Genomic DNA, 26,467 nt, shown 5'->3' on the forward strand with positions numbered 1-26,467 from the left:
TCTACCAAAATTTAGAGAAGAGCTAACACCTATCCTACTCAAATTCCAGAAAATTGCAGAGGAAGGTAAATTTCCAAAGTCATTCTATGAGTCCACCATCACCCTAATACCAAAACCTGACAAAGATGCCACAAAAAAAGAAAACTACAGGCCAATATCACTGATGAACATAGATGCAAAAATCCTTAACAAAATTCTAGCAATCAGAATCCAACAACACATTAAAAAGATCATACACAATGACCAAGTGGGCTTTATCCCAGGGATGCAGGGATTCTTCAATATCTGCAAATCAATCAATGTAATACACCACATAACAAATTGAAAAATAAAAAACATATGATTATCTCAATAAATGCAGAGAAAGCCTTTGACAAAATTTAGCATCCATTTATGATAAAAACTCTCCAGAAAGCAGGAATAGAAGGAACATACCTCAACATAATAAAAGCTATATATGACAAACCCACAGCAAACATTATCCCAATGGTGAAAAATTGAAAGCATTTCCCCTAAATTCAGGAACAAGACAAGGGTGCCCACTCTCACCACTACTATTCAACATAGTTTTGGAAGCTTTGGCCACAGCAATCAGAGCAGAAAAAGAGATAAAAGGAATCCAAATTGGAAAATAAGAAATAAAACTCTCACTGTTTGCAGATGACAGGATCCTCTACATAGAAAACCCTAAAGACTCCACCAGAAAATTACTAGAACTAATCAATGAATATAGTAAAGTTGCAGGATATAAAATCAACACACAGAAATCCCTTGCATTCCTATACACTAATAATGAGAAAATAGAAAGAGAAATTAAGGAAACAATTCCATTCACCATTGCAATGAAAAGAATAAAATACTTAGGAATATATCTACCTAAAGAAACTAAAGACCTATACATAGAAAATTATAAAACACTGGTGAAAGAAATCAAAGAGGATACTAATAGATGAAGAAATATATCGTGTTCATGGGTCGGAAGAATCAATATAGTGAAAATGAGTATACTACCCAAAGCAGTCTATAGATTCAATGCAATCCCTATCAAGCTACCAACGGTATTTTTCACAGAGCTAGAACAAATAATTTCACAATTTGTATGGAAATACAAAAAACCTTGAATAGCCAAAGCAATCTTAAGAAAGAAGAATGGAACAACCTGCCTGACTTCAGGCTCTACTACAAAGCCATCGTCATCAAGACAGTATGGTACTGGCACAAAGACAGAAATATAGATCAATGGAACAAAATAGAAAGCCCAGAGATAAATCCACGCACCTATGGACACCTTATCTTTGACAAAGGAGGCAAGAATATACAATGGAGAAAAGACAATCTCTTTAATAAGTGGTGCTGGGAAAACTGGTCAACCACTTGTAAAAGAATGAAACTAGAACACTTTCTAACACCGTGCACAAAAATAAACTCAAAATGGATTAAAGATCTAAATGTAAGACCAGAAACTATAAAACGCCCAGGGGAGAACATAGGCAAAACACTCTCCGACATAAATCACAGCAGGATCCTCTATGACCCACCTCCCAGAATATTGGAAATAAAATCAAAAATAAACAAATGGAACCCAATTAAACTTAAAAGCTTTTGCACAACAAAGGAAACTATAAGCAAGGTGAAAAGACAGCCTTCGGAATGGGAAAAAATAATAGCAAATGAAGCAACTGACAAAGAATTAATCTCAAAAATATACAAGCAACTCCTGCAGCTCAATTCCAGAAAAATAAACGACCCTATCAAAAAATGGGCCAAAGAACTAAACAGAAATTTCTCCAAAGAAGACATACAGATGATTAACAAACACATGAAAAGATGCTCAACATCATTCATTATCAGAGAAATGCAAATCAAAACCACAATGAGGTATCATTTCACTCCAGTCAGAATGGCTGCTATCCAAAAGTCAACAAGCAATAAATACTGGAGAGGGTGTGGAGAAAAGGGAACCCTCTTGCACTGTTGGTGGGAATGCAAACTAGTACAGCCACTATGGAGAACAGTGTGGAGATTCCTTAAAAAACTGGAAATAGAATTGCCATAGACCCAGCAATCCCACTTCTGGGCATACACACTAAAGAAACCAGAATTGAAAGAGACACATGTACCCCAATGTTCATTGCAGCACTGTTTATAATAGCCAGGACATGGAAGCAACCTAGATGTCCATCAGCAGACAAATGGCTAAGAAAGCTGTGGTACATATACACAATGGAGTATTACTTAGCCATTAAAAAGAATACATTTGAATCAGTTCTAATGAGGTGGATGAAACTGGAGCCTATTATACAGAGTGAAGTAAGCCAGAAAGAAAAACACCAATACAGTATACTAACGCATATATATGGAATTTAGAAAGATGGTAACAATAACCCTGTATGCGAGACAGCAAAAAAGACACAGATGTATAGAACAGTCTTTTGGACTCTGTGGGAGAGGGCAAGGGTGGGATGATTTGGGAGAATGGCATTGAAACATGTATTGTATCATATGTGAAACAAATCGCCAGTCCAGGTTTGATGCATGATCCAGGATGCTCAGGGCTGGTGCACTGGGATGACCCAGAGGGATGGTACAGGGAGGGAGGTGGGAGCGGGGTTCAGGATGGGGAACATATGTACACCCATGGCTAATTCATGTCAATGTATGGCAAAACCCATACAATATTGTAAAGTGAAAAAAAAAAAAAAAGAACCAAAAAAAAGAAAATACCTTTTTTTCCTACAACCTAACCAAGAGAGTACATGGTCAAGGTTTTGAATTTTTGCCAGTGTGGGTTGGCATATGCAGCATAGATTTGTAAAAATAATGTTAAGAAGTATATACAATAGTGGATATAATTTTTAAAATTTGAATACATTTGCTTTTGGATAGATGTATTCACCTATGTGGCTCAGTAGTAAAGAAACTGCCTGCCAATGCAGGAGACGCGGGTTCAATCACTGGGTAGGGAAGATCTTCTGGAGAAGGAAATGGCAACCCACAGTATTCTTGCCTGGAAAATCCCAAGTACAGAGGAGACTGGTGGACTACAGTCCATGGGCTCACAAAAGAGTCGACATGACTTAGCAACTGAACAACATTCAACTATGTAGAGCCTCTGTTTTGGCATGTTCTCTTTTTTTGTCACTTGTCACTAAAGCTATTTGGCCAGTGGATGTCACCCTTGTACTACTTTAAGGAATAGGACAATAGCTCTCTTTAAAAATCCACTCCATGTGTTCATTAAATAAACTATGCAAGAGTTTCCAAGGAACAAGTTATTTTTGAAAAGCCTAAGATTAATATGCTTAATGGGAGGGAACTTTTTGAAGGGCTAAAATCAGCGCGTTCTGATTTAAACTGTGTGATAGATGTGAGCTGATACCTAAAATCAGCCAAAGTAAGGACAAAATTAATGAGCAGTGAGAACTAAACCTTGATCTGTGTGGCTCTTTGGTGTATGTAAACATTAACAGTTTGGTATTTTTGTCCTTGGTGAAATGTCCTGTGAGGGATCAGAGAACTAGAGAGAGGGTGTTTACCTGCACCTCTACAGACCCCTCTCCAGCCCAGGGCAATGGACAGTCTCCAAACATGAAATGAAAACCTCTTAACTCTTGCAGTCTCTCTCCTAACACTACCTTCATAAAATCCATCTTTAAATTAATTCCTAAAGCATTTATGCATTTTTTTAATTGGCAAGATCAGTTTTCATTCCAATCTCAAAGGCAATGCCAAAGAATCTTCAAACTACCACACAGTTGCACTCATATCACATGCTAGCAAAGTAATGCTCAAAATTCTCCAACCTAGGCTTCAACAGTTTGTGAACCGAGAACGTCCAGATGTTCAAGCTGTATTTAGAAAAGGCAGAGGAACCAGAGATCAAATTGCCAGCATCCTTTGGATCATAGAAAAAGCAAGAGAATTCCAGAAAAACATCTACTTCTCCTTCATTGATTATGCTAAAGCCTTTGACTATGTGGATCACAACAAACTGTGGAAATTCTTCAAGAGATGGGAATACCAGACCACCTTACCTGCCTCCTGAGAAACCTGTATGCAGGTCAAGAATGACCAGTTAGAACTGGACATGGAACAACAGACTGGTTCCAATTTAGGAAAGGAATATGTCAAGGCAGAATATTGTCACCCTGCTTATTTAACTTCTATGCAGAGTACATCATGCAAAATGCCAGACTGGATGAAGCACAAGCTGGAATCAAGATTGCCAGGGGAAGTATCAATAACCTCAGATACACAGATGACACCACTTTTATGGCAGAGCGAAGAGGACCTAAAGAGCCACTTGATGAAGGTGAAAGCGAGTGAAAAAGCTGGCTTAAAACTCAACATTCAAAAAACTAAGATCATGGCATCTGGTCTTATCATTTCATGGCAAGCAAATGAGGAAACAATGGAAACAGTGACAGACTATTCTCTTGGGCTCCAAAATCACTGCAGATGGTAACTGCAGCCATGAAAATAAAAGACACTTGCTCCTTGGGAAAAAAGCTATGACTAACCTAGACAGTATATTAAGAAGCAGAGACATTACTTTGCCAACAAAGGCCTATCTAGTCAAAGCTATGGTTTTTCCAGTAGTCATGTATGGTTGTGAGAGTTGGACCATAAAGAAAGTTGAGCGCTGAAGAACTGATGCTTTTGAACTGTGGTGTTAGAGAAGACTCTCGAGAGTCCTAGGGACTGCAAGGAGATCCAACCCGTCAATCCTAAAGGAAATCAGTCCTGAATATTCATTGGAAGGACTGATGCTGATGCTGAAGCTCTAATACTTTGGCCACCTGATGTGAAGAACTGACTCATTGGAAAAGACCCTGATGCTGGGAAAGATAGAAGGTGGGAGGAGAAGGGGACAACAGAGGATAAGATGGTTGGATGGCATCACCAACTCGATAGATGAGTTTTTACAAACTTCGGGAGTTGGTGATGGACAGGGAAGCCTGGTGTGCTACAGTCCATGGGGTCGAAAAGAGTTGGACATGACTGAGTGAACTGAACTGACTGAACTGAAGATTGATCTTAAGAACTGGAGGATCCTTGAACTGGTTACTTTTTGCATTAAAGGGAATGAAAAATCTTATCTAGCCTGTGGCATTTTAATATTAATTATTGTTGCTCTTTAATATTCATTATCATTCTTCTTTAATATTTGTCATTGTTTACTTCAGAAAACCAGGTAATTTTCAAATCCAAGAGAAAGAAAAAGTTAACTTTAGAGATTAGAGCTGTGTTCATCGTCATCAATCAGGCATATTTGTTATCAAAATTTATTAAATGAACTTGTTATTTTTAAATAGATATTTTATCAGGAGAGTCCCAGCAGAAAAATGGTAGCATACACAAATTAGGATACCTCACAAAAGGTTCTGGGAGTCTTAAAGACCACAAACCCTCGTTGGTTTAGCCCAACTCCTCATTCTGGTATAAGCTCAGTATTCAGTGAACATAATCACGGTTAATAAAACTGACAACAGATGATGCACACTGAGTTCTGACATCCATAGTTAGATCCCTCAGGATGACAGACCTTAGCCAAGTGTGGCCGACAGGTCGCCTCCATTCTGAATCTCTCCTTCCACACGGAGCAAGTCCTGCCACCCGTTGTGACCTGCTGGCTTCGTCCTGTTTGAGTCTTTGTTCCAGTTGCCAGGCCATCTGGGGTTCTTGCTTAGACTCTTTTTACAAGGTCACCAGAAGTGCAGTCTTCATGAGGGCGTTCTCAGATCATCCTCTTCCTTCCACTGTGCTTGCTAAGCATTCGTTGTTCATCACATGTGACCATGGGGCTGTCTGTCTCATTCTGCTCGTGAGGCCCTGTGGCTTCTGTGTGTTTCTCATTTGAGCATTCTAACTTTTCTGGCCGTGGCCTCTCTGTTCTTCCCACAGATGGTTATGGAAAGAGTTTTCAAATCAGTTCTGTAAATATTGGGCTTTTTTTTTTTTTTTTTTTAGGAAATATTAAACTGTCTGGATAGTAGAGGGTGACGGTGAACTTAGGAGAGTTCCCACTTTATTACCTTCCATTTCTTGAGCAGGAATTTCACTCAGTCTGCCTAGCAACCTTGATTTTAGGAGCTGAACATGTAAATCACTCACTGCTATTTGAGAGGAATAGTGTTTTACCTAAAACTTCTGACAGTTTTGCGAAAGCTGAAATTGAAAATTGGCTGAGCGTTGCTGAAGAATCCATCATCATTCTAGTGTGCTGATGCATTGCAATCAGCAGGTTGAAGCAATCTGGGCATTCTATTTCTTCCAAGAAATACACATCTGCCGATTAGTTATAGATGTGTGTGCTCAGTTGCTTCAGTCGTTTCCGACTGTTTGCAACCCTCTGGATTAGAGCCCACCAGGCTCCTCTGTCTGTGGGATTCACCAGGCAAGAATACCGGAGTAGGTTGCCATGCCCTCCTCCAGAGGATCTTCCTGACCCAGGGATCGAACCAGTATCTCTTAGGTTTCCTGCATTGGCAGGCGGGTTCTTTACCACCTGCAAGCCCCTGGTTATAATTAATAATAGTTAACTCTATTGTGTGTTTCCTGTGTACCAGGCACTGTTTGAAGCACTTTACTTGTGATATCTGACATAATACTCATAGCAACTCTCTGAGGTAAGTACTCTTAATATCCCCATGTTATGGATGATGAACTTCTAGCCATCTAAGTAGAAAAAGACAGAATGAGAAAACTGTTAAGTAAGCCAGAGAGCTCTGGGGAGTGTGGGAACTCCACCAAGAGCAAGCAGGGCGCATCAGCCCCAGTGGATGCACACAATACCCAGACAGAGAGAGAACCCGTCAGTGTGCAGCCTGATGGAGGAGCTGCCCCTTCTGTGGGTGGGAAGGCCTCTTGCTGACCTGTTCATCAGACTGAGTAAAGAGGTGAAACACAAAATAGTAAACCAAAGCAGGGCTTCCTATGCCCAGGACTTGAGGGCAGAGAGGGAAGAAGAAGGACCACATCTCTGTCTTCAATAGGTAAGACAACCTCTCCCTGTGCCCATGGTGCCCTGGGGCGGCCTCTCGTGGGAGGCAAGGGCTTCCTGGTGGGAATGAGGCACAAGTAATCCATCCTCCTTGTGTTCCTAGAGAAGGTGATGAGCAGCTTGGGAAAGACGGGGCAATAGTCCTACTTCATGTTTCATATAATGCCTTTCAGGGGCTGTGGCGGAAGCAGCCCACCTTATCCTCTGCAGGCACATAGCGTTTCTGCACGTGCAAGCCCACCTTCCAGATGCAGCTCTTGCCTTCAGGGCTGGTTGTGGCCTCCCCCACACCCCCCAGTGCCCACTGGGCCTATGCACAGGGTAGGCTGGAAGTTCCAGACAATTAATACCAACTCAGGAGTGGTGGATAAATATCACATCCCCCTTGCCACATACGTGCTTGTTCTACACTTGTTCCAAGTTCCCCAGAAGAATTTTGCCCCATTTGTGCACTTAGGTAACTTATTTGACAGTATATGCCTTTAAGGCCATCATCTCTGCCCTTCTTTGTGCCTCCTGGGATCACCTCTTGTGTTGAGGCCTCCAGGATCACCCCCAGGTTCAATGATTCTGTAGAAGGATTCATACAACTCAGCATATAGTCGTACTTGTGGTCATGACTGATTATAGCTAGAGGACACAGAGCCAACTCAGCAAAGGGAAGAGGCACGTAGGATGAAGTCCAGAGGACCAGGAACATGCTCCTAAGAATTTTTTCCCAGTGAGTCAAAAGGGATGTTGTTCCTTCCCCCAGCAACAAGTTGTTAAAGCATGTGAGAAATGCCATCTGCCAGGGGAGCTCTTGAGAAACTCAGTGCCCAGTGTCTCTGTCTCTGTCTTTTTTTTTTTTTTTTTTGGCTGCACTGGGTCTTAGTTGCAGCACACAGGATCTTTGATCTTTGTTGTGGCATTCTAACTCTTAGTTGTGGCATGTGGGATCTAGTTCCTTAGCCAGGGATCAAACCTGGGCTCCCTGCATTGGGAGCACAGTCTTAGCCTCTGAACCACCAGGAAAGTCTCACCAATGTCTTTCCTGAGAGGTGGTCACAGAGATACCCTCTCCCTGGTCTGTGGCCTAATTCCAGAAGGAAAGCACGACCCACATTATTTGCACAGTTTAGGCACAGTGAGCCATTCTCATAAGGGTTTTAGGATCCTTCTCCAAATCCAAGTTCTCAGATGCCAGCCAAGGGCTCCAGGATAGCAGTCTCAGACCCTCATGTTAATGCTTTTCTCCACCCCCAAGATCCCTGCCTCAGGGTTCACTTCAGTTCAGTCGCTCAGTCGTGTGCGACTCTTTGCGACTCCATGAATCACAGCACGCCAGGCCTCCCTGTCCATCACCAACTCCCGGAGTTCACTGAGACTCACGTCCATCAAGTCAGTGATGCCATCCAGCCATCTCATCCTCTGTCGTCCCCTTCTCCTCCTGCCCCCAATCCCTCCCAGCACCAGAGTCTTTTCCAATGAGTCAACTCTTTGCATGAGGTGGCCAAAGTACTGGAGTTTCAGCTTCAGCAACATTCCCTCCAAAGAAATCCCAGGGCTGATCTCCTTCAGAATGGACTGGTTGGATCTTCTTGCAGTCCAAGGGACTCTCAAGAGTCTTCTCCAACACCACAGTTCAAAAGCATCAATTCTTTGGTGCTCAGCCTTCTTCACAGTCCAACTCTCACATCCATACATGACCACAGGAAAAACCATAGCCTTGACTAGACAGACCTTTGTTGGCAAAGTAATGTCTCTGCTTTTGAATATGCTATCTAGGTTGGTCATAACTTTCCTTCCAAGGAGTAAGCGTCTTTTAATTTCATGGCTGCAGTCACCATCTGCAGTGATTTTGGAGCCCAAAAAAAATGAAGTCTGACACTGTTTCCACTGTTTCCCCATCTATTTCCCATGAAATGATGGGACCAGATGCCATGATCTTCGTTTTCTGAATGTTGAGCTTTAAGCCAACTTTTTCACTCTCCACTTTCACCTTCATCAAGAGGCTTTTTAGTTCCTCTTCACTTTCTGCCATAAGGGTGGTATCATCTGCATATCTGAGGTTATTGATATTTCTCCCAGCAGTCTGGATTCCAGCTTGTGTTTCTTCCAGTCCAGTGTTTCTCATGATGTACTCTGCATATAAGTTAAATAACCAGGGTGATAATATACAGCCTTGACATGCTCCTTTTCCTATTTGGAACCAGTCTGTTGTTCCATGTCCAGTTCTAACTGTTGCTTCCTGACCTGCATACACATTTCTCAACAGACAGGTCAAGTGGTCTGGTATTCCCATCTCTTTCAGAATTTTCCACAGTTTATTGTGATCCACACAGTCAAAGGCTTTGGCATAGTCAATAAAACAGAAATAGATGTTTTTCTGATACTCTCTTGCTTTTTCCACGATCCAGTGGATGTTGGCAATTTGATCTCTGGTTCCTCTGCCTTTTCTAAAACCAGCTTGAACATCAGGAAGTTCACAGTTCACGTATTGCTGAAGCCTGGCTTGGAGAATTTTGAGCGTTACTTTACTAGCATGTGAGATAAGTGCAATTGTGCAGTAGTTTGAGCATTCTTTGGCATTGCCTTTCTTTGGTATTGGAATGAAAACTGACCTTTTCCAGTCCTGTGGCCACTGCTGAGTTTTCCAAATTTGCTGGCATATTGAGTGCAGCACTTTCACAGCATCATCTATCTGGATTTGAAATAGCTCAACTGGAATTCCATCACCTCCACTAGCTTTGTTCGTAGTGATGCTTTCTAAGGCCCACTTGACTTCACCTTCCAGGATGTCTGGCTCTAGATGAGTGATCACACCATCGTGATTATCTGGGTCATGAAGATCTTTTTTGTACAGTTCTTCTGTGTATTCATGCCACCTCTTCTTAATATCTTCTGCTTCTGTTAGGTCCATACCATTTCTGTCCCTTATCAAGCCCATCTTTGCATGAAATGTTCCCTTAGTATCTCTAATTTTCTTGAAGAGATCTCTAGTCTTTCCCATTCTGTTGTTTTCCTCTATTTCTTTGTATTGATCGCTGAGGAAGGCTTTCTTATCTCTTCTTGCTATTCCTTGGAACTCTGCATTCAGATGCTTATATCTTTCCTTTTCTCCTTTACTTTTCATTCTCTTCTTTTCACAGCTATTTGTAAGGCCTCCCCAGACAGCCATTTTGCTTTTTTGCATTTCTTTTCTATGGGAATGGTCTTGATCCCTGTCTCCTGTACAATGTCACGAACCTCAGTCCATAGTTCATCAGGCACTCTATCTATCAGATCTAGGCCCTTAAATCTATTTCTCACTTCCACTGTATAATCATAAGGGATTTGATTTAGGCCATACCTGAATGGTCTAGTGGTTTTCCCTACTTTCTTCAATTTAAGTCTGAATTTGGTAATAAGGAGTTCATGATCTGAGCCACAGTCAGCTCCTGCTCTTGTTTTTCTTGACTGTATAGAGCTTCTCCATCTTTGGCTGCAAAGAATATAATCAATCTGATTTCGGTGTTGACCATCTGGTGATGCCCATGTGTAGAGTCTTCTCTTGTGTTGTTGGAAGAGGGTGTTTGCTATAACCAGTGCATTCTCTTGGCAAAACTCTATTAGTCTTTGCCCTGCTTCATTCCGTATTCCAAGGCCAAATTTGCCTGTTACTCCAGGTGTTTCTTGACTTCCTACTTTTGCATTCCAGTCCCCTATAATGAAAAGGACATCTTTTTTGGGTGCTAGTTCTAAAAGGTCTTGTAGGTCTTCATAGAACCGTTCAACTTCAGCTTCTTCAGCGTTACTGGTTGGGGTATAGACTTGGATTACTGTGATATTGAATGGTTTGCCTTGGAAATGAACAGAGATCATTTTGTCATTTTTGAGATTGCATCCAAGTACTGCATTTCAGACTCTCTTGTTGACCATAATGGCTACTCCATTTCTTCTGAGGGATTTCTGCCCACAGTAATAGATATAATGGTCATCTGAGTTAAATTCACCCATTCCGGTCCATTTTAGTTTGCTGATTCCTAGAATGTCTACATTCACTCTAATCCTGGAACATGCCCCTCCTCTGAGGGCACCATCCAGGAATTGTGTCATAAGGTCAACATATTTGGTTTTAAAACTCATTCATGTTTCTCTCATTTTCACAGTGCTTTGGATTCATATCAGGCGATATTATACAAACTAAAAAGAACTGAACACGTGGTAGAGTGTTCTCGGTCCCTGTTCTAGAAATTAAGAACCCTAACTTCTATCTGTACATGCTTCACATAAGGACTGACTCACATGATGGATTTCAGTTTGTTATCAACAATAATCCCTTGTTATTCCTGTTTTAGTCCATTCAGACTGCTAAAACAGAGCGCCATAGCCTGAGTAGCTTATAAATGACAGAAATGTATTTCTCACAGTTCTGGAGGCTGACCATTCCAGTATCTGGGTGCCAGCTGGGGTTGTATCTGGTGAGAGCCTGCTTTCTGGTTTGTTTATTTTTTCCTGCATGATATGTGGTAGAAGGGATGAAGGAGCTCTCTGGCTTCTAAGGGCACTAATTCCACCTCCCAAAGGCTCTACCTTCTAATAATCATGCTGGGGATTGGGTTTTAACCTTGAGTTTGAGGGGGAAAACAAACATTTCAGCCTGTAGTAATTCCCTACTTCCATAAACCACATGTTTCTTTGATTTTTGTCTAAAAAATGTAGTCACCTTTATAGAGGTATGATTTACATTCAGTAAAATGTGTACTTTGTCATTGTACAAGTCAGTAATTCATGAGAAATGTATATTATTATGTAACCACCACCCAAATCAAAACATAAAATAGACATCACCCCCAAAAATTCCTTCTTGGTCCATTACAGTTAATCCTTTCCTCTACACTTATCCCCAGACATCCCCTGATCTGATTCCCTCCATTACAGTTTGCCTTCTCTAGATTTTTATATGGGCTTCCCTGGTGGCTCAGAGGTTAAAGCGTCTGCCTGCAAGGCAGGAAACCCGGGTTCAATCCCTGGGATATAAGTGGAATCAGAGAATATATAGTCATTGTGGTCTCTCTTCTTTTACATAACAAACCATCTGCACTGCATCCATATTGTATGCTCTGGTGGTTAGTTCTTTTCTTGCATTGAGGGGATTTAGAATGGTTTGTCTGTGTAGTCGCTTGTTGATGAAACCTTGAGTTCCGTCCAGTTTGAGCTATTATGAATAAAATTGCTAAGGACAGTCATGCATAAGTCTTTGTAAAAACATAAATTGTTTATTTCTCTTGAGTGAATACCTGTGTGTAGGCTTGGTCAGTGGAATGGTAAGTATATACATAAGTTTTTAAGAAATTGCCAAACCACTATGCAAACTGGCTGTGCCTTTTTGCGTTCCCACAGAAATGTATGAAAGATCCAGTGTTACCACGTGCTCATGGACACTATATATTGTCAGGTTTTTTCGTTTGATTTTAGCCATTCTAATGGATATGTAGTAATAGCTCTGGCTAGTTTCACTTTACCTTTCCCTGATGACTAATGATGTTGATTGAACAACTTTTTTATGTTTATTTAGCATTCATGTCTCTTCTTTGGTGAACTGTCTATTCAGATCTTGGCCCTATTTTTTTTTAAATAAAGGTGTTTGTGTTCCCAATATTTAGTTGTAATATATATTTGAGTTGTTACTTTTTAAATCAGATTATATTTTGTAAATAATGTTTCCCAGTCTGTGGCTTTCATTTTTATTTTCTTTATTGAGATACCACTCATATCCCATCAACTCAACCATTTAATAAGTAAAATTCAATGCATTTCAGTATTGGGTTGGCCAAAAAGTTCAGGTTTTTCTGTAACACCAGGGCTTTTCAGAAAAGCCCAGACTTTTTGGCCACCCCAGTATATTCATAGAGTTGTGTGACTATCACCACCATCTAATTTTAGCACACTTCCACACTCCAGAAGGAAACCCTATACCCATTACCTTTCACTCTTCATTACCCCTTAGAGTCCCCCATCCACCCAGCCTTCAGAAACCACTAATATGTTTTCAGCCTCTGTTGTTATTGTTCAGTCGCTTAGTCATGTCAGACTCTTTGAGACCCCATGGACTGTTGCATGCCAGGCTTCCCTGTCCTTCATTATCTCCCAGAGTTTGCTGAGATTCATGTTCATTGAGTCAGTGATGCTATCTGACAATCTTATCCTCTGTCCCAAGATTTTTCTCTGTAGATTTGCCTATTTGGAACATTTCATTTAAAAGGAATTACACATGTGGTATATTATGATTAGCTCCTTTCGTTTTATAAAATGTTTTCAAGTTTCATCTATGTTGTAGCATGTATCAGTATTTCATTCCTTGTAAATGTCAAATAATAGTCCATTGTGTGAATACACATTTTTTTTTTAATCTCTTCATCACTTGATAGACACTGGAATTGTTTCCACTTTTTGGTGATTATGAATGAAGCTGCTATGAGTATTCTTATACAAGTTCTTGTGGATGTATGTTTTTAGTTCTCACTAGGGATTTCATTCTCCACATCCTTGCCAATATTTGTTATTGTCTTGTCTTTTTTATGATAGCCATCCTAGTGGGTGTGTGTGAAGTCATATTTCTTTGCTTTGTGTTTTCTGATGGCTGATGATATTGGAAATCTTCTCATGTGCTGATTAGACTTTGTAAATCTTCTCTAGAGAAATATCTATTCAGATCCTTTGCTCATTTTTAATTGGATTGTCTTTTTATTATTGGACAAAATTAATCATTTTATCTTTTTTTTTTTGGTTATAGAAACTACTCCAAATTTAGTGGTTTTAAGCAATAACCAGTTGATACTATATGGAGGAATATACTTTAATAGCTGGGGAAGCCTTGTGAATACATAAGGGATTATTACTACTGATGCTCCTGGCTAGTTTTAGTTCTTCTCAATTCCAGTCAACTAACCTGGAAAGGAGTGAAATAATGCCTAATAATGCACTAATGTCACAGTTCTGAGCAGTTGTAATCCTGCCCAATGTCTAACCAGCAATGTCCCATGTAAAGTAAAGTCACCTACCAGAGAAGGGACCGGGTATAGTCCCCAACCCCTCTCCAGATGAAGCAAGCTATGGCAGCCCAGGTCTCTTGAGAAAGAAGAAAGTACAAAAGAAGCTACCAGGGCAAGATGACACAGGAGAAACAGAGATAAGGAGAAAGGTTACTCATTCATTGTTTCCTCCAAAAGAACTGTGACTCCCAGGCCTGCTGGATCTTGTCAGACACTCCTTCTTGGCTCACAGATGAAGCTGTTTCTAGCCTAATCCTACCACTGACGTGGGTTTCCCTGGTGGCTCAGATGGTAAAGAATCTGCCTGCAATGAAGGAAACCCGGGTAGGAAAGATCCCCTGGAGAAAGGAATGGCTACCTACTCCAGTATACTTGCCTGGAGAATCCCATGGACAGAGGAGCCTGATGGGCTACAGTCCATGGGGTTGCAGAGTTGGACATGACTGAGCAGCTAACACTACCACAGACTTCTCTGTCACCTTGGAAAAGTCAGCTTCACCTCTTTGTGCTTCGGTTTCCTTATTTTTCTCCCCAGCTTAATTTTGATGTGATTGACAAATTAAAATTGTATTTATTTAAGGTATACAATGTGATGTTTAAAACATCTCTTAAATTAGCCTTAGGGATATCAGGTTTTTTTGTTTTTTGTTTTTTAAATATGCTGCCAGCCACCTCTTAAATTAACTAAATGCATTTTTGTCCAAACTTGCTCTAACACTGTCTAGAAATTAACATTTTTCCTTCATTAAAATGGACTAAATTATTTCCCTGTTATGAAATTACTTTGAACTTAGACACTCTTACTTTGGTTTGTATTTTAGTAGTTTCCAAATTAACTGAATTATGCCACCCTTGTTGTATCCATGCTGCCAAAATAAGCACCAGACACTCCACATAAAACTGAACAGACCTCAAGGGAGTTATATTGAATGGGGGAAAAAAGTCAGTCTCAAAAGTTTACAAACTGCCTGATTTCATTTACACAGCATTCTTGAAATAAAAAACCTATAGAGATGAAGAAAAGATTAGTGGCTGCTGGACTTGGGGGCTGGGGGAAAGGGGTGAGTGTAAAAAATAAACAGAATGTGATTATTAATCAGGAATATAGAAAGATGAAATCCTATATATCATTTATTTGAAAAATATTTATCATTACGCATTTGATCTTTTTCATTTCCAACCATATATAGTTTTCACCTTGGCAATGACCTTGCTGAGTGGGAAACATAATATCTTTAATACACGAGTTAAATCTAAGATGATGTTCAAATGGACTGCAGGTAACCGTTTATGTCAATAATAAATACAGTAGATTACTTTTAAAACCCATACTTTGGGTTTTTTATTACAGATGCAATTGCTGACTTACCATAAATCAATGTGCTTAAAGTGCCATATGATATCAAATGTTTAGCTTAACAGCATAAAATTGAGCAGAAACTGTAAAACATGTTTTATAGATGCCATAAAACCCTGGGGCTGGAGGTCTTGCTTTTTTGCATTACTCTGATCCATCAAGTCCCCTGAAAATTCCAGATAGTCAGTACACTTGGGAATTGAAAACTGGCTTTCAGAGTTTTACTCACTTAGGTCACTATGACCTTTAAGGACAGCATTTCTGTTTCCTAATGTGAGGAGAGAAGCACTTACTGGCTAGTATGGGACTCACTGGGAATGAAATCATTAGATCCTTTGTAATGCTCTTTGTTAGGAGTCCTTCCTTCCTAGCAGGTCTCCCCCTCCCCCTCAACCCCTTGTGGGCTCTTTACTATCTGAAAAGAGGCTAATTGATATGGCAAAAGGGTGGCAGTTGTTTGTCCTAAACTGTTGCTTCTGTGAGCATTCATGTAGCAAATTGAGTCATTAGGCAGTGTTCTGTGGGTGGGCGATACAAAAGAGCGGGTAGGGGCGGTGACAGTGTGGAGAGGTGTGGATCGATGTGAGGGGCCTTCAAGATGCAGGGGCAGTCAGAGTTGCTGATAAAAGAGATGAGAAAGAGGGGGAAGTCGAAGCTGATGCCTAGGTTCTCGGCTTGGCAACCTGGTAGGAGGTGGCACTATTGCTGAGATAGCGTACAGAGAAGGGAGCCAGGGCAGTGAAGGAGGATACGCTGAATTTAAGATACTCATGGGTCATCCAGTATGAATTTCCAATAGCAGTTGGATATTGGGTTCCCTGGTAGCTTAGCTGGTAAAGAATCCTGAAATGCAGGAGACCCCGGTTTGATTCCTGGATTGCAAAGATCTTCTGGAGAAGGGATAGGCTACCCACTCCAGTATTCTTGGGCTTCTCTGGTGGCTCAACTAGTAAAGAATCAGCTTGCAATGTGGGAGACTTGGGTTTGATCCCTGGGTTGGGAAGATCCCCTTGAGAAGGGAACGGCTACCCACTCCAGTATTCTGGCATGGAGATTTCCATGAACTGTATAGTCCATAGGGTTGCAAAGAGTTGGACACGACTGAGCAACTTTCACTTTCATTGGATCAAAACCAGAAAACAAATATAAAAGAGTTGACTGAAGGTGTTTTTCTATGTTGCAAATGTGGTGTCTTCTGTTGTAAAACCATGTATCCCATGAATTCTTTCAAAGAATGACCTAGTTCAGCCTTCCATTTTTATTTATCCATCCAGCCATTAATTTCTAAGCTTAAACCACCTATTGCCCACCTCTTAGCATTCAGAAAGTTTGCTACTTTTTCTCTTCACCCTATGGAACCTGGAATGGAAGGTAGTGCCTTATAATGTAGCTAGAGATCAGCACTGAAGACATAGTAGTAGTGGTAGTGTTAGTCGCTGAGTTGTGTCCAATTCTTTTGTGATCCCATGGACTGTAGCCCCCCAGGCTCCTCTGTCCATGGGATTTCCCAGGCAAGAATACTGGAGTGGGTTGCCATTCCTTTCTCCAGGGGATCTTCCTGATCCAGGGATTGAACCTGGGTCTCCTGCATTGCAGGCAGATTCTTTACCATCTGAGCCACAAGAGAAGCCCATACTCAAGACATAAAAACACTAAATAAAAAAATCTGTGACAAGTCAATAAAGAGGTAAAATGGAATGATAAAAAATGTTTTAGTCATTCAAAAGAAGGAAGGGAAAAACTTTAAATGGAACATAAAGCAGGTGGGTTAATTAGAAAACAGTGAGATAGTCACTGAAAATCCAACTATATCAAGAACTAATATAAATATAATATAAACTATATCAAGAAGGCTGACTAATCCAAGTGAAAAGCTACAACCATAATACTGGATTTTGAAAAACAGGTTTTAAAAATAGGAACACAGAAAGGTTGAAATTGAGAGGATGAGTCATCATGCAGATGTTCACCACACGGAGCTGGGGGAGCTGTCCTAATACCAGACAGTAAATTGTGAGGCAGGAAGCACCACCCAACAGAACAGGACACTTTATAATGACCAGAAGGTCAGTCCAACAGAAAAACAGCACAGTCTCAAATGCTTACACATACAGTAACTTAGCCTTAGCTTCAAAGTATAAAAGGTGAAAAATTTACAGCTCTGAAATCCACTGAGAAAAGTCACTAATCAAGTTGGAAACTGATCTGAAAAACAAGTCACTTCTAATTGTGAACTCATTATTGCAAAGCACCTGACTTTCCTGAGCACTGGTTGGCCTTGAAGTTGCCGTAGGGACAGTCAGGTGATCTGCTGATGCTGATTAGAATTCATTTAGAAAAACACAGATGGAATGCAACAGTCTCACTTGATAATGTAATAAACACATAGTGTTTTACTTGAAGTGCCTGGAGATGTTTTCGAGAGGGCTCACTAAGCACGTGGGAGGGATGGGGCTCACTCTCCAGTGGTTGCCCCTTCCTGACTGTCCTGCCTTGGGATCCTCTAGCTATTAATCTTGTTGTCAAAGGCTAAACATAATCTGCAGCTGCATCTTGGTACCTGGTCCCTCAGGAGTCCTTCTCAGACACTTAGAACAGTGAAGTGCTCCAGGAATATGGTCTGAAGGATTGTAAACATGGAGAGAATTTTAAAATGCTGGTTTCCTCCCCAGCAAGAAGCTCATCATTTAGTTCCTCACATCATCACTAATTTCTGCCCCGAGACCTTTTGTTTCATGAAGATCATTTAACTCTCTCTATTGGATCTGCAGAATCACCTGGTGCCTGCCACCATAACATACAGTGTCTACTTAGGGCAGAATCTCAGGTCAGAAGTAGTAATCTTGGCAGTAGAATTCCTTTCTCTAGGAATGGAATATTACTCTGCTACATTTAACCATAAAGGAATGTGTACCATTCCTTTGAAGTGTCACCTCTCTCATTGCCTCCCTGACATAGGGCTTTGGCCCTGGAGTTCACCCACTTCCTCTTCCTCCAGGGAAAAGGACCCCCTTAATTCTTCTTTAGTTCTGGGAGAACTCCCTGGGTTTCCAGCCACTAACCTCTTTCTAGAACTACCTGTATCTCTGCCATCTCTGCAGGCTCCCACAGAATCTGCTTCCAGTGGTTTGGGAAGTAACTCCAGCCTCTCTTGCTGAGGGTGAATGCAACAATGGGTAGGTTGTTATCAACAAACATAGCAAGAGGTAACCTTGAGATATTCAGTTCAGTTCAGTTCAGTTCAGTCGCTCAGTCGTGTCCGACTCTGCGACCCCATGAATTGCAGCACGCCAGGCCTCCCTGTCCATCACCATCGCCTGGAGTTCACTCAAACTCACGTCCATCGAGTCAGTGATGCCATCCAGCCATCTCATCCTCTGTTGTCCCCTTCTCCTCCTGCCCCCAATCCCTCCCAGCATCAGAGTCTTTTCCAATGAGTCAACTCTTCACATGACGTGGCAAAAGTACTGGAGTTTCAGCTTCAGCATCAGTCCTTCCAAAGAACACCCAGGGCTGATCTCCTCTAGAATGGACTGGTTGGATCTCCTTGCAGTCCAAGGGATTCTCAAGAGTCTTCTCCAACACCACAGTTCAAAAGCATCAATTCTTTGGCGCTCAGTTTTCTTCACAGTCCAACTCTCACATCCATACATGACCACAGGAAAAACCATAGCCTTGACTAGACAGACCTTTGTTGGCAAAGTAATGTCTCTGCTTTTGAATATGCATGCTATCTAGGTTGGTCATAACTTTCCTTCCAAGGAGTAAGCGTCTTGTAATTTCATGGCTGCAGTCACCATCTGCAGTGATTTTGGAGCCCAAAAAAATAAAGTCTGACACTGTTTCTACTGTGTCCCCATCTATTTCCCATGAAGTGATGGGACCATGCAAGGAGCTGCCCATGAGAACGGGGTCCTTTATCTAAAGGACACAGCTCTGGGAGCTGCCTCAGTCCTTGAGGGTTTGCTTGCAAACATAGCTCTCTGTCCCGCCACCCCAGAGATTAGGCGATTATTTACTGCAGACACCTGGAGTTCTGGACAAACTTCTCACGCACAGGGAAATGTTATCTGGTGTAAGAAATAATAACAGGGTGCCATTCCCATGCTCTCAAGATTTCTTGTGACTTTTTGTAAGATGTATAGGTCAACCAAGAAAAAATGTTAACTGTCTTGTCTTTCTCATGCTCTCCTGTATAAATATAAGATGCTGAATTAGGTCGTGGTCAGACTGCGTCCCTTCGTGGAGACGTGTCTGATCCTCTCGACCCCATCTTTGTTGTAGTATTCTTTTGCTGTAGTATTCTTTCTCAGCCGTGTCGTGCACATTCTCGGGACCTGATTGACTTTGCCAGCTGGCTCTGGCAGGTGGCGCCTGAACAGGGACTCGAGAATCGGAGCGCAATGATGGCCGCTGCCTGTCAGGATTGAGGTAAGAAACGAGAAATTCCTAATTATTTGAAGTGAAGGGCAGGGAGTGTTATTGTCCAGAGTAATAAATCATGGGACAAGGCAATAGCCGCCAGTTATTTTTACATATGTTGAAAACTATGTTAAAAGGCAGGGGAATTCATGTAAATAAGCTACAGCTAAAGAAGTTTTTACTTTTTGTAGAAGAAGTTTGTCCTTGGTTCCCAGAGGAAGGAACAGTTAGTCTGGAAACTTGGAAGAAAGTAGGAAAACAATTGCAGACATATTACTCCTTACATGGTCCCAATCGTGTCCCTGTGGATGCTTTTTCTTTGTGGACCCTCATAAGAGACTGTCTGGATCCTGAACATGAGGGGCATAAGATTCAAATGGCCCTCCGGGATTCCACAGAACCCGAAGTTGCAGAGCCTTCCGTCCCTCCGCCTTAGCCGCTTTATGCTGTGCCCGAGGGAGCAGCTTGTAAGGCTGAAAGGAATGATGATGTGTTAAGCTCTGATGAACAGGAAGAGTTAGATGAACAAGCAGCTCAGTACCATAGAGAGGATGTGCCTTGGGAGATGATGGTTAGCATGCAACCCCCCCTCAGGAAAAGGGGAATTAAAGCATTCAGGGCTTTCTGAAGAACAGCTGGAGAATTTAATTCAGAAAATTGTTATAGTAGTAAAAAAGGATGCACAGGGAGACTCCCACTCCAGCCGGCCTGTGCCTCCAGCATGTCCTCCCTCAGTTTTTGCTGGGCTCAACCCACCTCTGCCTTTCATAGAACCATGAGAGCTTATATCTATCCCTGCTTCTTTGCCCGGTGAAAACATAAAAATTAGAAGTGAGATATTATTATCTCCTCTTCAACAAGCGATAAAGCGAGCTAATGATGAAGGAGAACATATTCCCGGGTTTTCAGGAATCTATCCAGTATTTGAAAATGCTCAACAGCAGAGGTATTATGAACTGCTGCCCTTTAAGCAACTAAAAGAGTTAAAAATGGCTTGTGCACAATACGGCCCCACTGCGCCGTTTACTCAGGCTATTATAGAGGCTTTAGGAAATCAAAATCTGCCACCTAATGATTGGAAACAGGTCGCTTGGGCTTGTCTATCTGGAGGAGATTATTTACTATGGAAATCTGAGTTTGCTGAGCAGTGTGGGATCACAGCCGATATCAATCGGCGACAGGGACTGAACACCACTTATGAAATGATGGTGGGAGAGGGGGATTATCGAGACACAAATAATCAACTTAATTATTTGTCTGGAGCCTACCCTCAGATTAGTGCTGCGGCTCTACCAGCATGGAAAAAACTTCCAAATTCTGATAAAAAGACCGAAGATTTATATAAAATTCGCCAGGGGCCAGATGAACCATATCAGGATTTTGTTGCCCGCCTGCTTGAGGCAATTAGTAAAATGATAGGGGATGAGCAGGCAGGAATGGTGTTGGCTAAACAGCTTGCTTATGAGAATGCCAATTAGGCTTGTCAAGCTGCCCTGAGACCTTACAGAAAAAAGGGAGGCTTATCCGATTATGTACAGATTTGTGCTGATATTGGCCCTTCGTACGTTCAAGGCATAACTGGCCACAGCATTACAAGGAAAGACAGTCAAAGAAGTACTGTATCAGCAACAAAAGAGAGATAAGGGGTAAAATTTTGCAATTTGCTCATTATCACCAATTTCTCTTCCCAAAAATCATTGTTTCTCAGCCCCTTGCCAACGCCCTAACTGTATTTACTGATGGCTCTTCTAATGGAATAGCTAGTTTGATTATACAAGACAATACTGCCACCTGGCATACTAATTATAAGTCAGCTCAAGAAATAGAACTATTTGCCATTTTTCAGGCTTTATTACAAATCTCTGCTCCATTTAATTTATATTCAGACAGTCAATATATCATAAGAGCCTTAAACACTATTGAGACTGTTCCATTTATTGGTACCCTGAATGCTACTATCCAAACTCTTTTTCATGATATACAACATTTAATTTGGTCCAGAGTTAATAAGTGCTATTTCGGTCATATTAGTGCTCACTCTGGACTTCCTGGACCTTTAACACGAGGCAATGCTTTGGCTGACGAAGCTACACATATGATATTTCCTTCATTGGAACAAATGGCAAAAACTTCCCACAGCTTACACCATCAAAACAGCAGTAGCTTAAGATTTCAATTTGGCATTACTCGAGAAGCTGCCAGACAGATTGTTAAGCAATGTCAAACATGTCCTCAATTTTTTAGCGTCCCCCATTATGGAGTTAATCCCCAAGAATTGTTGCCAAATGACATATGGCAAATGGATGTTACCCATATTCCTGAATTTGGTAAACAAAAATTTGTTCATGTTACTATTGACACCTTCTCTGGCTTTTTACATGCCTCTCTACAATCCGGAGAAGCTAGCAAACATTGTATAGCTCATTGCATTAAATGTTTTGCTGTTATGGGAACCCCTAAAACCATAAAAACAGACAATGGTCCAGGATAAACTGGAAAAAATTTTCAACTATTTTGTACACAATTGTCTATCTCACATAAAACGGGTATCCCTTATAATCCTCAAGGTCAAGGAATTATTGAACGGGCACATCAAACTCTCAAACATCAATTGCAAAAACTAAAGAAGGGGGAATTGTATCTCAATACCCCCTCCAACTCTCTAAACCATGCTTTATTTGTTCTAAATTTTTTACAATTGGATATACGTGGCCATTCAGCAGCACAATGATTTTGGAACTTTGATGCGCAAACAATAAGACCTAAAGTCTTTTGGAAAGACCCACTTGTGGGAAAATGGTATGGACCAGATCCTGTAATAATTTGGGGGCGAGGGCATGTTTGTGTTTTCCCACAGGATGCCAAAGCGCCGCACTGGCTGCCGGAAAGGTTGGTACGCGCGGCGGAGACAATCTCTAGTAAACCAGATGAGGAGATTGATGATTCCAGAGCATGATGAATTACCATCTCGGCAACAATTCCAGGCATTGATGCGAGAGGCACAGAATCGTGTTGCTGTGCAGGGCGATCCGATACTGCCTTTAAGCTTCCTGATAACCTTATTAATTATCTTAAATCAGATTAATACTGCACATTCTGAAGAATATTCAAATGCTTACTGGGCTTATTTTCCCGACCCTCCCCTTCTCCAACCGGCGGGCTGGGAGGGTCTGTCCATTCCCATATACACTAATGATACTGTGGCTTTGGGTGGTTTTTCAGATAAACATATTATTCCTAATCAAGTCAATTCCTCTTATCATGGAGTGTTTGATCGTTTACCTATCTGTCTGTCTAGATATTTTAATTCAACAGGATGTCTTTTTGTTGGGGAGTCAGGATATGCTGATTATGACAATGGTTGGAGCCTATATATTCCTGGAGTAACGAAAGAATCTGGAATTCCTCAACGTTGTAATGGGACTGGTCCTTTAGATATCCCTTTCTGCGACTTTGGAACAAGGGGAAGAGTCACTGCTGCACCATGGAAACTGTGTTGAGATGGAACTGCTACGGTTTATAACATATTTGGGACAAATGAGTCATTGTGGGACTGGTATCCAGACTCGGCCCGAAACCCTGGAGCTCAGGACAATAGAAACTTTGCATCCCGTATTTGGAATTTGGGCGGCTCTAAAGTGTTCCAAACAGAAATCTGGAAATTAGCTGCTGCCCTTGGATGTGAGGGTTCCTACCTTCAGGTGGGATCGAAAGTGAGACACGGTTATTTATGGAATCTCACCATGAGGTACCCTCGTGCATGTGTGCCTCACCCTTATGCTTTACTAGTAGGATCTGTAAATATACAACCTGGGTTACAAAATTATGATATAACTTGTAACAATTGTACTTTGACTAACTGCGTCAGGGGAATTACTAATCAGACTAGTGTTCTAGTTTTAAGACAGCCTGCCTTTGTTATGATTCCCGTAAAGACCAATGGGTCTTGGTATGATGAAAGAGGACTTGAGCTTTGGAGGGAAGTAGAGGGTGCTTTGATGCATTATTGCAGGGAAATAGGGTTAATAATTCTGGGATTTGTAGCTTTGGTAACCCTTATTGCCTCCTCCATTACTGCAGCCCTGACCCTGGCACAATCAGTGCAAAGTGCAACTTTTGTTAATAATCTGGCACAAAATGTATCCGTTACCCTGGGGACTCAAGAAGATATTGACAAAAAGCTAGAGGACCGATTGAATGCCCTTTATGATGTTGTAAAATTTTTAGGTGAAGAGGTTCAAAGTATAAAGTTGAGATTACGGGTACAATGTCATGCTGATTTTTGATGGATCTGTGTTACCCAAAAAAAATATAATGGTAGTATAACTGCTTGGGATAAGGTGAAGGCTCATTTAGAAGGTATTTAGCATAATGAAAATATTTCCTTAGATTTGCTGCATCTACATCAGGAAATAATGAACATTGAAAATGAGCCCAGACCTGATTTGGATGTTGCAAAAAGAGCTGAGTCTTTTGTTAAAGAGCTTTTTCGACATGTACCTACCGTCAATAGTATTTGGTACTTGGGAGCAGCCATAGGAGGACTATTCTTAATAATTTTAACTGTTTTATTTCTTGCACCTTGTTTAATTAAAAAACTGATTGATGATCTATGGATGATAAAGGCTTCCATTTATGGAAATTGTCTGCGGTTAAAGGAACATAAGCGTGCGCCTATATAAAAAGAAAGGGGGAGATGCGGGGAGCTGCCCATGAGAACAGGGTCCTTTATCTAAAGGACACAGCTCTGGGAGCTGCCTCAGTCCTTGAGGATTTGCTTGCAAACATAGCTCTCTGTCCCGCCACCCCAGAGATTAGGCGATTATTTACTGCAGACACCTGGAGTTCTGGACAAACTTCTCACACACAGGGAAATGTTATCTGGTGTAAGAAATAATAACAGGGTGCCATTCCCATGCTCTCAAGATTTCTTGTGACTTTTTGTAAGATGTATAGGTCAACCAAGAAAAAATGTTAACTGTCTTGTCTTTCTCACGCTCTCCTGTATAAATATAAGATGCTGAATTAGGTCGTGGTCAGACTGCGTCCCTTCGTGGAGACGTGTCTGATCCTCTCGACCCCATCTTTGTTGTAGTATTCTTTTGCTGTAGTATTCTTTCTCAGCCGTGTCGTGCACATTCTCGGGACCTGATCGACTTTGCCGGCTGGCTCTGGCAGGACCAGATGCCATGATCTTCGTTTTCTGAATGTTGAGCTTTAAGCCAACTTTTTCACTCTCCTCTTTCACTTTCATCAAAAGGCTTTTTAGTTCCTCTTCACTTTCTGCCAGAAGTGGTGTCCTCTGTATATCTGAGGTTATTGATATTACTCTGTGGATTTTTCTTTCCCTGCTTCCTTGTACAGTGACCAAGTGACCTTGTGGAAGAATAAAGTTGATAGAAAATGATTGAAAAGAGCCAAGAATAGTCATGTTGAGATTGGTGACTCCAAAACAGCTTTAGGCTTAGGGCACAAAGCACGTGGAGAAACGTAAAACAAGAAGAGAGAGACTAGAGGACTGGCCAGACAACCGCAGCCCAGTGCCTCCCAGGGAGACCAGAGTAGGTCTGCTGGGTGGGGTGAGGGGAAGAGCAAGGAGGAGCAGGTCAGCACTGGGAACCTGGGGAGCACCTGAGAGGGCTCCTGATCAGTACCCTTCCTCCTGCGAGGCTTTTGGTAGCTACACATCCCTGGAGATGTTTGCTGAACTTTTTCCACACACCCTTTCCACTTTCATGTTTCAGGACTCTCACAATCCCCACCTATCTGTTAGGAATGCTTTCGGTTGCAAACAGCAAAAAAGAATATGCTTTGCAGTGCCTTAGACAACAGAGGTTTCTTTTTCTCTTGTAACAAGAAGGCTGGAGGTGGGCATTTGCTTCATTGAAGCAACTTGGGACCAAGTTCCCAAGAACAGGATTCAGTTAGTTCTGGAACGATCTTCAGAGATCTGTCACTCTAGAAGCTTCCCAGGTGGAACCAGTATTCCTGAACTCACTTGAACCTACTGTGCTCTCCTCCCTTCTGGGTTTCCAGAGTCCTTTAACTTCCAAAAGAGTCAGTAGTACTACCAGTGAACACCTGATTCATTTATTCATTCAGATAGTCAACCGGCAGGAACTCCTCACCTTCTACGTGGCAGACAGCTCAATAAGGGTTGTGAATTGGACCTACAGATGTGATGATTTAACAACTTTCTCAAACTTGGTGGGATTTTCAAAGAATATTTTAAGCACTTTTTCCGCATTGAAAGATGGAGCAACCATCCAAGTCAACATGGTGTATTAAACAGCCTCTTTTGCCTTCATCCCATCTCAAAACCTCATTACAATATAAAGATTTTGTTCAAGGCAACAAACTCTTCAAGGACAAAGCTAAAAAGAAAAACAGAAAAAGAATTGAAAAGATGTGAATAAAATTTTGGAAACTGGAAAGCAGGTAGAAAGTAAGGAATGACTTAGACACCAGGCATGAGTTGCAGAGAGGAGGCAGGAAGCAAACAGATTGGCCCCATAGGGCAGCCCCCTGAAAGGCACAGGATTGGAGGCACCAGGAACCTCTCAGGAGGTGGGGTGAGAGTTAAGAGGCTTTACTAAAAGCAGAGGGACCCCTAGTCACTTCTCTACCCCACCCACTAGACATCGACTTCAACAGAAAACACATTGGAGA

General features: G+C 41.5%; 1 long non-coding RNA gene across 2 annotated transcripts in view; it reads left to right on the plus strand.

Annotated features, from left to right (window-relative positions):
* Window positions 1–24,781, plus strand: part of LOC123334238 — a 41,355-nt gene extending 16,574 nt beyond the window's left edge. Inside the window, exons 1-2 of one of the 2 annotated variants that reach the window (XR_006641241.1) lie at window positions 19,670–19,807; window positions 22,656–24,781. This is a non-coding gene — a long non-coding RNA (uncharacterized LOC123334238). Of the gene's footprint in view, window positions 1–19,669; window positions 19,808–22,655 lie in introns of those variants that run through there. The other variant, XR_006552069.2, reaches the window with a different exon arrangement.
* The last annotated feature ends 1,686 nt before the right edge of the window (window positions 24,782–26,467 follow it).

Source organism: Bubalus bubalis, chromosome 1, assembly GCF_019923935.1.
Source record: "Bubalus bubalis isolate 160015118507 breed Murrah chromosome 1, NDDB_SH_1, whole genome shotgun sequence".
Taxonomy (NCBI): Eukaryota; Metazoa; Chordata; class Mammalia; order Artiodactyla; family Bovidae; genus Bubalus; species Bubalus bubalis.